At 40.3% G+C, this 16,747-nt stretch overlaps 1 long non-coding RNA gene across 1 annotated transcript; it reads left to right on the forward strand.

Moving 5' to 3' along the window:
* The first annotated feature begins 4,619 nt into the window (after window positions 1-4,619).
* Window positions 4,620-16,527, forward strand: LOC116270315. The gene is made up of 2 exons (XR_004178340.1): window positions 4,620-4,779; window positions 14,658-16,527. It is a non-coding gene; the product is annotated as an uncharacterized LOC116270315 (long non-coding RNA).
* The last annotated feature ends 220 nt before the right edge of the window (window positions 16,528-16,747 follow it).

Genomic DNA, 16,747 nt, shown 5'->3' on the forward strand with positions numbered 1-16,747 from the left:
AGTTCTTCGCATGACCTCTCTTCTTCCACACATGCTCAGGTCCTCTCCTCTCCCTTTTGAGCTCTACCTCCTTTCTGCTCACTCCTCCTCCCTCCCACTGGTTCCCCTTCAATCCTCCTGTTGTTCTCTTGTACAATGCCTGTTACTCTGTCCTGCCCTCTATTTCCATGTGTTGATGGAGAAAACTCACTTTCCAGAGACTTGCAAGCTTAAAAAGATGCAAAAGAAACTATGCCACTCCCTTGAGACAGAAAAGCCTGCTGCATTTCTGTAAACTGCAATTTAAAGCAATCCTCTATGCTTTACATGTGCTAAAATCCCCCATCTTGACAAAACCTCTCTCTTGACCACATTTCCCCCTCTCATCCCACCTTCCTTTCACAACCAATCTTCCTGAACCAGCTACTGATACTTGCTGCCTCTTCTTTGTCCCAACCAGTGGACACTTCTGGTCTTTTTCTTACTTAAACTTCCTGTAATGTTTGACCCAGTAGACACTTCTTCCAGAAACCCTTTTTTGGTCCACCTGCTCTGGCCAGGATTTCTCGTCTTCTTTGTACTGTCCTTCTCTCCTGTTACCATCTTAGAGGTCAGGGATCCCAGCTGTGGCCTTGGGACTCACCTCTTCTATACAGGCCCTAGGTGGTCCCACTCAGTGATAGACTCAGCCATGGGTTTAACCACACGTTGCCTTGGAGTCTTGGGTCCTTGTCCTGGACTTGTGCCACTCAGGACACACTCGAATGTCTCCTGGATGTCCAGAATATAGTATCTGCAAAACTGAACTTGTCCTCTTTCCCCCAAATGTGTGTCCACTGCTTGGACCAGGAGACTGGATTATCATCTTAAATCCTCCCTTTCCCACCACCACCAAATCCAAGCTGGGGAGCCGCTCTTCTTTACTGCCCCTGAAAACCACACTGTCCTCCCACACCCCATGGATCCTGCTTGAGCCCAGGCACTCATCACTTCTTCACTGGGGTATGACCATTCCCCTGGCCTTCCTATCTTCCCATCTGTGCCCAACGTGGATGCCAAGGGGATCTGTCCTAAATGCAAAGTTAGCCATGCCTGCTAACTCCCGCCCCTGGCTTGCCTGAAATCTTTCAGGAAGCTGAGGGCTTTTAAGACAACATTTTGAGAACACAGGACCTTTTGCAATTTTATGTTTTCTGTTTTCTGGAGTCCCCAAATTCAGTTCAGGCTTCATGGCTTCTGGGAAACTTGGCTTGACCTCATCTTTTCTATGCGTTCTGTGCCTAGCTAGTAAAATTCTTAGTTGACATTACATTGATCACGAACTTTGTTGCCTGTGAGTTCCCAGAGGGCAGGCCAAGTCTGACTTGGCTTTGCTGCAAAGTCTAGCACATGATGGACAATCAATAAAGTTTTGATAGAGAGAAAAGCAAAATCTCAGACTTCTCAGCTTATGATGACCCCGTGAAGAGCTTAAATGTGTGTGTGGTGTGGAGAGAGATAGGCAGCCCCACAGTGAGCCCCAGAAGCCCAAGGAAGCCATAGTGTGGCCAAGCAACTTTTCAGGCAAAGGCGGTCAGCAGGAGGGTGCAGCCTTCCTCCTGATAGGGGAAGTTGTAATTTTTATTATTCTACCTCCCTGGGACTCTGTTCAAGGAGGCTGCTGCCAGGGAAAGGGAAGGTGGGCCTGTGGGGAGGGTCTGTTTTGCCATGAACATTCTCAGGAGGGTGGTTGAACAGCATAAAAATGCCACAGATATGTTGATTGAGCATACAAAATGGATGGCTCTGCCTCAGGACAGAGGGCATATTTTGTATGCCGAGACCTTTCCTTCTGCCTCATCATGCTTGACTGAGTGACACTCTGGTCCCCACCTGGCTCACCTTCTTAGCACTGATGAGCCAGGTATGGTGGTGTGGCAGTTGAGAAGGATGAATGGTTTAGAGCCTTCTTGAGTCAGGCCACCAGTCCTTGTGGGGCTTTGCCACTGTGTCGCTCCTCAAATTCCACTGACCTGTGACCAGACACAGTCCAGGCAGGCCAGATTCTTTCCTACCCACTGGGCATTCCAGGTATAGATGATGTCACTGAGAGGGCAGCCAAGCAGGAGGTAGCACCTGGTGCCCAAGGCTAGCCCAACAGGCCAACTTCTGTTGACAAGGGAAGTTGGTGTCTAATTCACTGTGACCGAACGGAACTCTTGCCAAGTCCCTTTTCAGAAAGGGGGAAGCAACTTCAGAATAAAAATACAGCTGGCTCTACAAAATATGGTGTGCCTGGCATCAATGGCACAGGTGACATGCTTGCAAAAGCTCTATGAACAATAACTTTCCACAGTATAGAAACCAAAGGGAAAGACAGCAGAGCACTTAGCTGGCTTATACCCATGCTGGTATAACTGGTCTATGGAAAACTATTCAACAACCGTGTTAGGAATCAAATTGAAATGAATATCAATGAAGAACCATCTTTTGCCCTGATACATTAATGAAAATTAACATTTCCATTGCAATTCCCAATGCCGGGAAGGATATGGTAAAACTGCTGTCTTCTCAGATTGCTCTTGACAGTATGCATTTGTACAGTCTCCCATGGAGAGCAATTTATCATGATGTGTTAAGAATTGCAAGAGGGTTCTTAACCCTCTCTACAAAAAAAAAAAAAAAATCCAAAATATGAAGGAAAGTATCACTTGAGTGTTAATTGTCATTTTGATGGGTGTATGCAGTGCTAAAATTACAGTTCATTATAAATGTTTTAATGTTGTGTTATGCATGTAAATGATGACTATTGTTCATGTAGCAACATGGAGATACGCTTTTGACAAGAGCAGGGCACAACATTGTGTGCATATAACCATGACAACCTTCACAAGAAAGAGAAGCCCAGTCAAACCCACCAAAATGATAAGTGTGGCTGTATTTGGGTGTGGGCGTGAGTGGGTGTTACTTTTTCTTTTTCAAATTTAGTGTAATATGATATTACAATAAAAACCTCTTTTTGAGGCTTGAGGATGCCAAGCAGAGATGTAAGGCACAAGTGAGAATACTCCCCAGGTAGCAGGGAGGAGCCAGCTGGGACTGGATTTTGCTTTATTTTGGACAGGGCAAGGGTGGAAGCTGGGCATGGAAGCAAAGAGCCCTTACTCCCCAGTATGGAAGAGACAAGTTAATCTTTTTTTTTTTTTTTTTTTTGAAATAGAGTTTCACTCTTGTCACCCAAGCTTGAGTGCAGTGGTGCGATCTTGGTTCACTGCAACCTTCGCCTCCCAGGTTCAAGTGGTTCTCCTGCCTCGGCCTCCTGAGTAGCTGGGATTACAGACATGCGCCACCATACTCAGCTAATTTTTGTGTTTTTAGTAGAGACAGGGTTTCACTATGTTGGTCAGGCTGGTCTTGAACTCCTGATCTCAGGTAATCTGCCCACCTCAGCCTCCGAAAGTGCTGGAATTACAGGCATAAGCCACCGTGCCCAGCCAGAAGAGACAAGCTAATCTTAATTGGGAGAAATTTGGAAACCTCATAGAGGGCTCTTTGGGAAGCCTTCGGGCTCTAAAATGAGCAATCTCTAAAGAGTCCGTCAGGGCCCATGAGGACTCTAGGGGGACTTGAGAAGAAGTAAGATCAACTCTGGAGGCTCCAAGGTGCTGAGGAGGAAGGAGGCCAAGGAATAAGATGGAGGCTAGGAGAGTGGCTTAAAGGTTCCCATGGACAGATGACAGTCACAGTGCTTGGGCTTGGGGGAACTGGAAAACGGATTCTGGTCTTCCAGCGGGAGAGAGGTAGAGTGTGGCTCTGGGGTGTTCATGATTTTGTCCTCAGAGAGCAAGCTTGAGTTGAAAGAGTCACTGGGACAGGCATATTGAGTATACACGTGGCACAGAGCTACATATCAGGATTTCATTTAGTCAGAGCTAACTGAAAAACAGATGGATGAACAAGTGGATGCATGAGGCTTTATGCCAAGCGTTGGGATGCAATAACATGGTCTCAATTGGCTCCAACACTGTCCAATCATAATTCTCTGTTCATCATGAGTCACTGCAACTAGCTCTTAGAAATATTGAGATCCGTTTTCTTAAAAAATTCCTGCTGAGAACATTTGTCAATCAACCAGAAGGCTTGTACGAAGATACCGTGAGCTTCTTACAGTTAAGCCTTATAGGATAAAAAAAGAAGCCCAAGACAGAGTTCTGTTCTACAAAGGGCACGCATCTATTCCCCTGTCCCCACACAAGTTTCTTCTCCTTGAGTTTTGTCTAATATTCTGTTAGGGCCAATGCTACAAAATCAGGGGCATCATATGTGAAATGAGCACAATGAATAATTGGTGAGGACAACAGAGAAGAGTCAATTTGCGATGCGAGAAATGAACCTGACTGTAAATCAGGTGAAGGCAAATATCTTCTAGAGTTAAAAGCAGACAAGAAAATATGCAAAATTAAGGGGAAACCACTTCATCTTCATGACGTGTGCACCACACTCTCATTTGCACTGGGAGTGACGTGGACTCACCAGTTTATTTGCAAATGGACAAAGAGGAACCTGAAACACTTTCATTACCTTAAAAGAGAAATTTGCCGGCTAAAAGGAATGCTCCCCTGAAAGCTCATAATCTTAGTCAGCCTCTTCTATGTTCCCAGGCCACTGCTTTGCTGAGTCATTCTACTATGCGGCCCCTCAGACACAAAGCCCGGCGGCCACCTGCCCACAGAGTCACAGAAGGCCAGCCAACTGCAAGCTCGGAACTTCAGGATCTTGCTTTTTGGGTTATTTTCACTACTGTAACTTTTTTGTCCTTAGGTAAAAGGATAATAATTGTGTAAAATTATGTCCTTAGGTTAAAAAGATCATGCCAGATGTTAAAATATGGATAAAATTAGCATGATCTTGGAATCTGAACAGAAAAGAAGCTGCTTTTAGCTGTTTTCAACTGTTTTTAGCTTTTCTGTCTAAACAGCTGTTTATTCTGTTTCACAAACTCTCTTAGCGGAATATTTAGGCAAAAAGGAAGAAAAAGAAGTTGCAGAATAATAGGTCTAATATAATCCCAGTTCTAGTCACACATGAAAATGTCTGAATGGTTTACAAAACCATTGAGAGTGGTGATATAAGGGCTGTGACTATAGAGGAATCTCATTTTCTAAATTTGTTTTTCTCCAATGTGTGAGAACTGGGATTACAGTATACCTATTATTCTGCAAAATGAATCATTAGTCTTTATGTATGACTCTTGCAATTAAAACTAACAAACATTGGATTTGAGAGATGACCAGGCACGAGGATACACTTTGCATGGGAAGTTTTCCTAGTGGAGAAATATCTTCTCAGTTAAAGTGTTTATACTCTCTTCTATAATCATTTAGTCTCATTTCCTTCTTGTTTTGGTTTTTCCTACAGATGAAGAAAGTGGTCAGCATCTTCTCCAGATCAGAAAAATTGCATTTGTTTTCCCTTTTTATTGTGAAGTTTCAAACATATACAAAGTTAGCAGAAATTATTAAATGATTGCCTCTTGGCCTTTTGGCTAAGCTCAAGGGTAAAAAATTATTAAATGAGCAATTAAAAACACTTTTGAAACAAAATAAAAAATAAAAAAATCTAAGTAAAGGAATATAAGATATTGAATAAATAATGAGCTAAAAATTATAAACCTAAAAAAATACAGTAACTGAAATACTCAACAGATAGCCTCAAAAGTGGTTTGGAGCAACAAAGAATGAATCCTCAAACTTAAAGACAGATAATTAGAAATTACTCAGTGTAAACAATATAGAGAAAACAGGCTAGAAAAAAAATGGTTTGAGAGATCTATGGATGATAACAAAAAATCTAGCTTTTGTATCATCAGGGTCCTAGAAGTAAGGAGAAAAACTGTTCAACTGAAAAAAATAATCAAATAAATAATGGCTAAAATTTCCCCAAATTTGACAAAAGATATTAAACCCACGGATTCAAAAAGAATAAAGTAGAATAAATCCCAAATAGGATAAATTCAAAGAAATCCATACCAAGACAAATCATATTCAAATTTCTGAAAACTAAAGATGGAAAAAGGTCTTAAGAGAGGTTAAGGAGAAACACTACATTACTTGTAAAACTTAAGCCAGAAAGAAGTGGCACAGCATTTTATAAGTAGTGATAAAAAAAAATTGTCAATTCTGAATGCTCTATCTAGTAAGACTGTTCTTGGTATATCAGTTTAATTCTGATGCTTGCTCTGTGTCTTCAAGCTATTTTTTTTTTTTTTTTTTTTTTTTTTTTAGCGTGCCTTGTAATTGTTTTTTAATAGCCAAATATGAGATACTGGATAAAAGGAACTGCAGAAAGTAGGTCTTTAGTAATGTGGTAGTGAGGTGTTGATGGCAGCAGTGCTGCCATCATGCCAGCTGCAGCAGGGAGTCACAGCTGGGGCTCCACACTCCTAGGAGCCTGGAAGCCAGGACAAGCTGGAGACTTGCCCTTCTGAGTTGGTGCAGCAGCTCCCCAGGTGCCGATGCAGCCGCCCAAACCACGGCTGTTGACCCAGGCCTCCCACTTTATGGAACAGGCAGCATCCCTGCCCTCCTGGGTGCAGCTGCGGCTGCAGACCCAGGCCTCCTGCTCCATGGAGCAGGCAGGAATCCTGCCTTCCTGAGTAAGGCTGCAGCCGCTCAAACTGTGGCTGCCCATCAGAGCCTCCCTGTGCTCCTGCAGGTGCCAGGAGCAGGGAGGATCCCTGCCCGTTCTGGTGCAGGTGCAACCACCAGATCCACAGGTGCAGACCTGGGCCTCTGCTACACCAAGCCGGCAGGAGCCAAGGACAAGCAGGAACTCCGCCCCTTCTGAGTTGGCAGGGCGGGAGCTCTGGGTGCAGCTGCAACCACCTTCCCTGGTGCAAGACCCAGGTGTCTCTGCAACCTACACCCTTAGGGGCCAAGGAAGGCCCCCCGACCCCAGTACCTGCAAGCCCACGGGTGTCTTCTTCAGCTGCCTGGCCTCTCACTGCTCCCGGCACAGGCTCCCATATCACAGCAGGGTTGGAGCCAAGCTCGGGTGCTATCACAATTTGGCACAGTCTGCACACACTCGGATCAGTGCTGGCAAGCCAGTGCCCTGCTGCCCCAGCCCCCTCCAGAATTTGGGTACCAATGAGAATAGCAGGGGAAGCAGAGGGGAGCTCTGAGGACTGCTCGGTGCTGGCCTGCAGGTGCCTCTTGGTGCCAACAGCCAGAGGGCCAGGGACAGCAGAAGGCAGACAGGCTCCTGGGTGGAAGTGGATGGGTTGTCAGTAAGATCCCACCTTCAGGCAAGGGAGGGCCTGAAGGCTGGGGTCAGGCTGCCAGACCAGCAGAATGGAGTGGGGACTTATGGTGCCTTTTCCGGACCACCCATGGCCCTCCATGAACCAATCAACAGGCACTTCCTCCCTCTGAGGTCCAAAAAAGCCTCAGACTCAGTCAGAGCAGGGCAGAGATCATAAGATGGAGGACAGATGGCCCACTGCAGAGAGGAACTACCCTCTCTTCTGAGAGCTTCAGAGACCTGCAGAGACATAGGGACTACCAGCTTCAGAGAGAAGCAACTTTCTCCAGGGCATCCTTTCTGGTGAGAGCAGCAGATGTCAGGATGATGACCAGTAGCAGAGAGGTGCTACCCTCTCCAGGGCCTCCTCTCTGCTTGAGAGCTGAGCACTCAATGGGAAGATCTGCTTACAGAGAAGATGATCTGCCGACAGAGAGGAGCTACCCACTGAGGGTTTCCTCTGAGCTGTTCTAACACTTAGTAAAGCTCTTCTTTGTCTTGTTTACCCTTCACTTGTTTGCACACCTCATTCTTCTAGATGCAAGACAAGAACTAAGGCAAAGATGCCACCAGCCACAGAGGTTTCTGGCCAGAAAATCAATACCCCAAAGATCCTGTAACAGTGTGGGAAGGAGCAAAGTGTTCTATAGTTTTATATCTCAGTCTTTTAGTGAGCCTGTGTCTCTAAACTGTGAACTTCAAACAGTGCTTCTCAATCCCCCAACATTCCCCTTAGGTGGGACAAGATGTCTAGAATGAACTGAAGTTGAGTATTTCTCTTCCCCTATATAGAAGGCTAAGGCATGCTGGAGTATGCTATTTCCTTTCTTCCAGGTTGGTTAGGCTCTGATAAAATCCCAATAGTTTAGGCTCTGGTAAAGTAATTTATCTTGAGGCCAGGCCTTTTTGACTAGAAGAGGATGCTCTGACTTACTTCAACTAGTTGCTCCTCCCTCTCCTCACCAGAAGTACAAGATTTTTATTTTTATTTTTTTCTGATATTTACTGTGAGAACCTAGTTGGACTCCTGAAACCAGAACTCCGAAAAACTTGGGGCCCTCCTTTGAATGGGTCCCACTGGAGTGTTTAACTCTCATACTTGTTTACTCTGAATGCCCAGCAATTCATCAATTACAGTTCAGGTTTTTCTACCCCATACTGGTTCCCACAAAGGTTTCTGCTCATGGGTTTCTGCTCCAGTAAGTTGTGATTCTACGTATTTTCTTGTCAATCTTTCCAATTTAAGGGGCAGTGAACCTCACTTCTCTGATGGGTCTAAGAAGAATTATTAATTAATCAGTTTGTTCAGGCTTTTATTTGTTGTTAGGATGTAGTGACAACTTCCAAGCTCCTTACATACTGGATTGCAAACTAGAAGTCAAACTATTCTTTAGAAATGAAGGAGAAATAAAGTCATTTTCAGATGACAGGAAACTAGAAGAATATGTCACCAGAAGACTTGCCCTTAAGGAATGACAAAACAAGTACTCAAAACAGAAAGGAAATAATAACAAAAGACTTCAGGACCTCAGGAAGAAAGAAAGAAAAGTGGATATGACCATAAAATATAATGAATTGTTTAAACAAAAGTAGTAACAATGTAGCATGATGTTAACATATATGTAAGTAAAATGAATGACAACAATAATATAAAGATCAGAAGGGGAGAAATGGAAGTATACTGTTGTAAGCTTCTTATGCTATATGCGAACTGGTATAATATCATTTGAAGGTAGGCTATAATAAGTTAAAGATGTGTTCTGTTAACCCTAAGAACTATGAAAATAACACAATAACAAAGAGTTATAGCAAATAAGACAACAAAAGAGATAAAGTTGTATCATAAAAATAATCTGAAAAAAGAGCAAAAACATATGGGATAAATTGAAGAAAAAACAGTAAGATGACAGGAATTAAACCTAACCACATCAATAATTACATTAAATGTAAATGGCCTAAACAACACCAGTAAAAGCAATTTGTCAAATCAGATTTTTTAAAATGTTAATCCAACTATGTGCTTTTTATCAACAAAAAAAATGCACTTTAAAAGTAAAGACATAACTATGATAAAGAAAAGGATGGGGAAAAGATACAATGTAAACACTAACAAAGAATCTAGATTGGCTATATTAATATAAAAGTGGATTTCAAGCAAAGAATATTATCGAGCATAAAGAAGAACATTTAAAAATGTTAAAGGGATCAATTTGTCAAGACCATAATAATCCTAAAGGTTTATGCACCTAATAACAGAACTCCAAAGTACATAAAACAGAAATTGATAAAACTATAAGGAGAAATTAACAAATACAGATACATATTAGATATTTTAATACTTCTCTCTCAATAATTGATAGAATGAGTAAACAAAAAGATCACCAAGGATATAGATAACTTGAACAACACTACTAATAAAATGTACCTACCTGGCATTTATAGAACATGTCATGCAGAAATAGGAGAATACACATTGTTTACAAGAGCACGTGAAACATTTTTCAAGATATATTCTATATTCTGAGCCATAAACAATGCATAATAAATTTAAAAGGATTCAAGTTAAACAAAGTATGTTTTCTGAACAATCTGGAATTAAAATAAAAATCATTAGCAGAAATCTATCTGGAAAATTCCCAAAGGTTTGGAAACAAAGTAACATATTTGTCAATAATCAGGGGCAAAATAAGAAATCAAAAGGAAAATTAGAAAATATCTTGAAAAATAATCAAATGAGAACACAATATAGCAACACTAGTGGAATGCCACTTCAGCAATATGTAGAAGGGAATATATAGCACTGGATTTCTACTTTAGAAAAAAGAAAAGATCTGAAGTCAATGACCTCATCTTCCACTTCAAAAATTAGAAAAGAAGAACAAATTGAGCCAAAGCAAGCATTAAAAGGAAAATAATAAAGATCAGAATGAAAAATCAATAAAATAGAAGACACAAAACAATAGAAAAAAATCAATAAAACCAAAAGCTAGTTCTTCGAATAGATCAATAAAATTTAAAAATCTCTAGGTACATTGATTTAAAAAACTACTTAAGACACAAATTAATCAATATTAGGAATTATAGAGGTGAGATCACTCAGATTCTACAGATATTAAAAGGATAATAAGGAAGTATTATGAGCTTTATGCCTATAAATTTTTAAACTTAGATAAAATGGATAAATTCCTAGTGAGGCACAACCTACCAGAGCCCACTCAAAAAGAAATAAAGAACCTGGACAATCCTCTATTTATGGAATAAATTGAATGTTTAGTTTAAAATGTATGCATGAAGAAAATTACAGGTTGACATGGCTTCACTAGTGAACTCTACCAAACATTGAGAAGAAAGAATAACAATCCTTACAAACGTTTTCTGAAAATTAAAGAGAAGAGAATAATTCCAAATTATTTTATGAACCTATTATTTCTCTGATTCTAAAGTGAAACAAAGAAAACTACAGATGAATAACTAACTCTCATGAACATAAATGCAACATTTCTAAAGAAAGTTAGCAAATCCAATCCAACAATATGTAAAAAGGATAAAACATGGTGAACAAGAAGGGTTTATCCCAGGAATGCGTTGATTGGTTTTGATATTCAAAACCCAATCAATGTAAATCACTATTAACTACAAATAAAAGCAATATGATCATCTAAATAGATGTAGAAAAAAAGTTTGAAAAAACTCCACACCCATTCCTGATTAAAAACAATTAGAAAACTAGGAATAGAAGAGCATTTCTTCAACCAATTGAACAATTGAAGGGTAGCTATGAAAAACCTACAGCTAATATCATATTTCATGATAAAAGATGGAGTTTTCTTACACTAAATTCAAGAACCAGGGAAAAGTGTCTATGCTCACCACTCTATTTAACAGTGCTGGAAATACCAGCCAGCAAAACAGACCAAGAAAAATAAATAAATGGCATAGACTGGAAAGATTCATAGTTGGCACAATTATGTATACACAAAATCCTCAGGAAGTTACACTTTAAATACTAGAATTCAAAAGTAAGTTTAGCAACTGTATTAGTTAGTTTTTATGCTGCTGATAAAGACATACCTGAGACTGGACAATTTACAAAAGAAAGGGGTTTATTGGACTTATAGTTCCACATGGTTGGGGAGGCCTCAAAATCATGGCAGAAGGCAAGGAGGAGCAAGTCCCATCTTACATGGATGGCAACAGGCAAAGAGAAAGCTTGCGCAGAGAAACTCCCGTTTTTAAAACCATCAGATCTTGTGACACCCATTCACTGTCAGGAGAACAGCATGGGAAAGACCCACCCCCATGATTCAATCATCTCCCACAAGGTCCCTGCCACACCATATGGGAATTATGGGAGCTACAAGATGAGATTTGTGTGGGGACACAGAGCCACACCACATCAGCAACAGGTCAGAACACAGAAAAAATGTAAAATATCACTGTATTTCTATGTACTAGTAGTGAACTGTCAGATGTTAAAATTCAATTTCTTACAATGGCATCAAAAATATGAAATACTGGCCAGGTGTGACAGCTCACGCCTGTAATCCCAATGCTTTGGAAGGCTGAGGTGGATGGATCACTTTGAGGCCAGGAGTTCAAGACCATCCTGGGCAACATGGCAAAACCTCGTCTCTAATAAAAATACAAAAAATTAGCTGGGCACAATGGCCTGCGCCTATAATCTCAGCTACTTGAGAGGCTGAGACACAAGAATCACTTGAACCCGGGAGGCAGAGTTGGCAGTGAGCCGAGATCACACCACCGCACTCCAGCCTGGGGAACAAACTGAGACTCTGTCTCAAAAACAAAAACAAAAATAAAACTTATGGGTAAATCTGACAAAATACGTGTAAGACCTATACACTAAAAACTATAAAACATTGCTGATATAAATTAAAGAAGACCAAAATAATCGGAGAGATATACTTTGTTTAAAGGTCAGAAGACTCGGTATTGCTAAAATGAGAACTCTTCCAAATGCAGTGCTAATCAAATTTCTAGCAGGCTCTTTGTAGAAATTGAAAAGCAGATTTGAAATTCATATGGAGGTGCAAAAAAACCCAAAAGAGCCAATATAACTTTGAAAAAGAGAAAAGTTGAAGTTCTTAAACTATCTGCTTTCAAGATTTATTATAAAGCTACAGGTGATCAAAATATTCTAGTACTAGCAGCAAGATAGAAGAAAAGATCAATGAACCAAATAGAAAGTCCAGAAATAGACACACACACTCAAAAATATGGACAACTGATTTTGGACAATAGTGCAAAAGTAATTCAATGAAGAAAGGATAGCCTTTTCAACAAACAGTACTGGAAAAGTTAGATTCCTGTATGCAGAAACAGACAAAAACAATGAAATTGAATGCAAATGTGCATCATATAAAAAGAAGTGATTCAAATGGATTGCAGATCTCAATGTAAAATCTAAAACTGTAAACCTTTAGAAGAAAACATAAAAGAAAATCTTAATGACCTTGGGTTAGGCAGAGTTTTTGTATTTGGTATGACACCAAATACACAATCCATAAAAAATAAATTGATAAATTAGACTTTATCAAAATTTTCATTCTTTGAGAGATAACTATGAAGAAATTGAAAAAGTAAGCCACAGATTGGGGGAAGATATTTGCCAAGAATACATCTTATAATGCACTTATACCCAGAATATATGAAGAATTCTTAGAACTCAATAATAAGAAAATAGCCCCATTAAAAATAAAATAGAGAAAGGATTTCAACAGACATTTCCCCAAAGAAGATATAGGGATGACAGTAAGCACATGAAAAGATGTCAGCATCATTAGGGAAGTTCAAATTAAAACAACCATGTGATACCACTACATATATTTTAGAATTGCTAAAATTAAGAAGACTGACCATATGGGGTGAGGATATGGAAGAAATGAAATTCTCATACAATGCTATTGGTAATGCAAAATCAAACAACCACTTTGAAAAACAGATTAGAGTTTTGTAAAAAGTTAAACATGCACCTACCACATGTCCCAGCCTCTCAATTCTACCAGAAAAGAAAGCAGATATCCATACAGAGACTTGCACACAAATGTTCATGGTACCTTTATTGGTAAATAGCCCCAAACTGGAAACAACTAAAAAGTTCATCAACAGATGAATGGATAAACAAATTGTTGTATATCCATACAATGGACTATTACTCAATAAAAAAGAGAAAAAAGAAAATAATAATAATAGATAATCATAACATGGATGAATCTCAAAAATAATTATATTGAGTAAAATAAACCAGTCAAAAAAGACTATATACCGTTTATTCCATTTTAATAAAACTATAGAAAATGAAAATCTTTGGTGATATAAAACAAACTAGTAGTGAGGAAGAGAGGCCTGGGAGGGAAATGACAAAGGTACGTGAAGCAACTTTTGGGAGTGATAGAAATATTTACTATATTGATTGTTATGATGGTTTCATGGACATATACATATGCAAAAACATGTTCTACACTTCAGATATGTGGAATTTTTGTAGGTTACTTACACAGCAATAAGCCTGCTCAAAAAAGTAAGTCAAGCAATGGAGGGTACCAAGATTTTACTTGCATATGACTGTTCTCTATCTAGCCTGCAAACAGGTGCACACAAAAGCTACATCTTTAACTGGAGCTTGCCAGGCAACACCTCTGCAACATTATGCAAATCACTGTGAGAAAGAGACAATAATTATGTTAAAAACCACCAAAATATGTTTGTTTCCACACACTTTTTTTTTTAATTCCCAGATCTGGGCTGTCTACAGTATGTGCCTGCCAGTTAACCTAACTTGGGGCTTTTCACTTTGGTTTAAAGAATCTGAAATTGAGCTCTGCCCAAGTTAAGTGCATGTGGTGATTCATGTGCATGGAAAGTACCTTGGGCTGACCACAAACTAGAGTTCCCTACAACTACATCAATGTCAAAACTAACCGCTGTCTCCTAGGTTGTTTGTTTAAAAAAAAATCCCATGGTCTTCAATTTGATCATTTAAAAATAATCTACAAGGTATACTTCTTTTCTGTTCTTGTTATTTCCTAACTTTTAAGATTTCTATTTTTTCACCCTGTAGATCTCATTCTCACTAGAGAATAATTTCTACATTATACTCAGGCTCTTCTGAGCTGTGAAGGGGCCCAGATTTAGGGGCTGTTCTTAACACCCTAAATGTGCCAGGACAAGTCATTAAGGTGGTCCTGCCAGGACACAGCCATCAAAAGCAGCAATCTGCTTCTTGCCAGAAAATCTTATGCCTCTGCAGAGCCTTTTCCAGAATGAACCACACCATGCTGAGGTAGGGTAGAAGGGACAGGACACCAATAGGCCCGGGTGTTCTAGGACAATAAGCCTAGAACTTCTCATCAGCTCCTGTTTCTTTTCATCTCTAGAAATGGAGAAAGAGACCACCTACTGCATTTCTGTCCCTTGCTGAAAAAGACACTCTGTCAGAGAATCTTCTAGCAAACTTCAAAGAGCAAAATCACCCTTCGTTATGGATAAAGTCCAGAGAGCTTCAGCAGCTAACATTCCCTGGACAGGGTACAGCAAGGATTTGAACCTAGGCCAGTCTGGCCAGAACACTCACAAGCTTTCCTTAACTCAGTGGGCTATCTCCCCAAGACTAGGTCACTACTGCTTTATAATCACCTTTGTAGCCACCAGTGGATTTTGCTCATCAGTATTTTCCAGGTAATTGATACTTTAGATGTTCAGCTGCAAGATATATGCAGTTTTCATTGACATCTTTTGGAGAAACTGACAAACCTGGACTTGACTTAATGCATTTGGAACCTTCCAAGATGTTATATAACTCTAGATAGAAGGCTGGGCCTCCACAATATCAGGAACGTTGCATTCTTATTTCGCCATAGATAAACCCATTTGTCCACAAAGTCAAGGAGTCAGGCAGAGGCTCTTGCCATAGGGGCTTTTTAGGATGGAGTAACACGCTTGGACTTTGCTCTGTGACAGGGTTTTGCATAGGGAGTGGTATGACCAGATCCCTCAAGAAAGAAAGCTTAGAGACCAGGCCAGAGTCCACTGCAGTAGCCCAGTCAAGAGAGGATGGTGACTTGAACTTTAGTAGAGCCAGTTAAAATGAAAGAAATTGACACATTCAGAAATGGTTTTAGAGGTAGAGTCAAACTGGACCTGATAAAGAACTAGAGAAACGGAGTGAGGATAAAGAGAAGAACCGTGACTGAGTTGGAAGATTTCGTCTTGAGAAACTTGAGAACTCAAGACAGAGTAAAATAAAATCACGTGGGAAAAATCTCCCGCTTTGTTTTGGACAACTTTGAAGTGAAATGCCTGTTAAGTCTAACTGGGGTAGGCCATGGCATACATGAGTGTGGGCTCAGGATGGATACAGCCATCAGTTGTGAGCAAATAGAACTTAAAGCCAGGAGAGAAGAAGGGGTCACCAAGAGAGACAGTGTGGCATAGAGAAGAAAAGAGGTGGGAGATGACCCCTGGGCAGAAAAGTCCTTAGAGCAGAGGCAACAGGCATGACCAAGAAGACTAAGAAAGGACATTCAGTACAGCAGAAGGAGAGCAAAGAGTGTGTGGTGTTCTAGAAGCAAAGAGAATAAAGGGCTTCAGGAAGGAGCAGTCGAGTGTGTCAAATAAGATAAAGACAGACAAGTCCCCTGGATTGGATAGGAATAAATAACAGCAGGCTGCCATACAAATGGTTCCATCTACACCGTCTAAAAGAATATTGTTTATTCTCCATACATTTAATAAACACCTGCCATATGCCAGGTATCCTTTCAAGCACTGAAATGCAGAGATTCATAAAACATGGTCTCTGCTCTGGAGGAGCTCACAGTGGTGAGAAGGAAACAGGCAATAGCGAGTGTTCTCATTGCATTTTTGACCCCATTGACCTTGCAACAGCCCCATGCATCAGTTATTGCCATTATACCATTTTACCAATAAGGAAACTGTGACAGGGAGGGGTCAAGCACCTTGGGTATTTGACAGCAAAACCAAGGCTTGGTGGTAACATAAAACTTCCAAGTAGTAATTCACAAAGGTGACTGGGAAATGGAAATGACCAGAAATCTTTGCACTATGAGAACAAGTTCATCTGAAATACGGATGGACTTAGGATGACCCTGATACCTTCTTGTCCAGGTGGTATAGCTCCAGACCAAATGTCTGCTGCCACCTACCCAACAACTTGTTGGGTAAAAATGGCTACCCCTATAGTCAAATGATTTTTGACAAAGGTGCCAAACAGTTAGATGGGAAAAAGGAAGTTCTTTTCAATAAATGTTGCTGGAGCAACTAGATATCCATATAGAGAAAAAATCTTGACCACCTACCTCACACCAAACACTAATATTAACTCGAGATGGATCATAAACCTAAGTCTGAAAAACTAATAGTAAAGTTCTTCTGGAAGAGAACATGGGAGAATGTCTTCATGATGTTCAGGTAGGCAAAGATATTTTAAGACACAAAGATGCAATAA

Source organism: Papio anubis, chromosome 14 (assembly GCF_008728515.1).
Source record: "Papio anubis isolate 15944 chromosome 14, Panubis1.0, whole genome shotgun sequence".
In the NCBI taxonomy this organism is placed as follows: domain Eukaryota; kingdom Metazoa; phylum Chordata; class Mammalia; order Primates; family Cercopithecidae; genus Papio; species Papio anubis.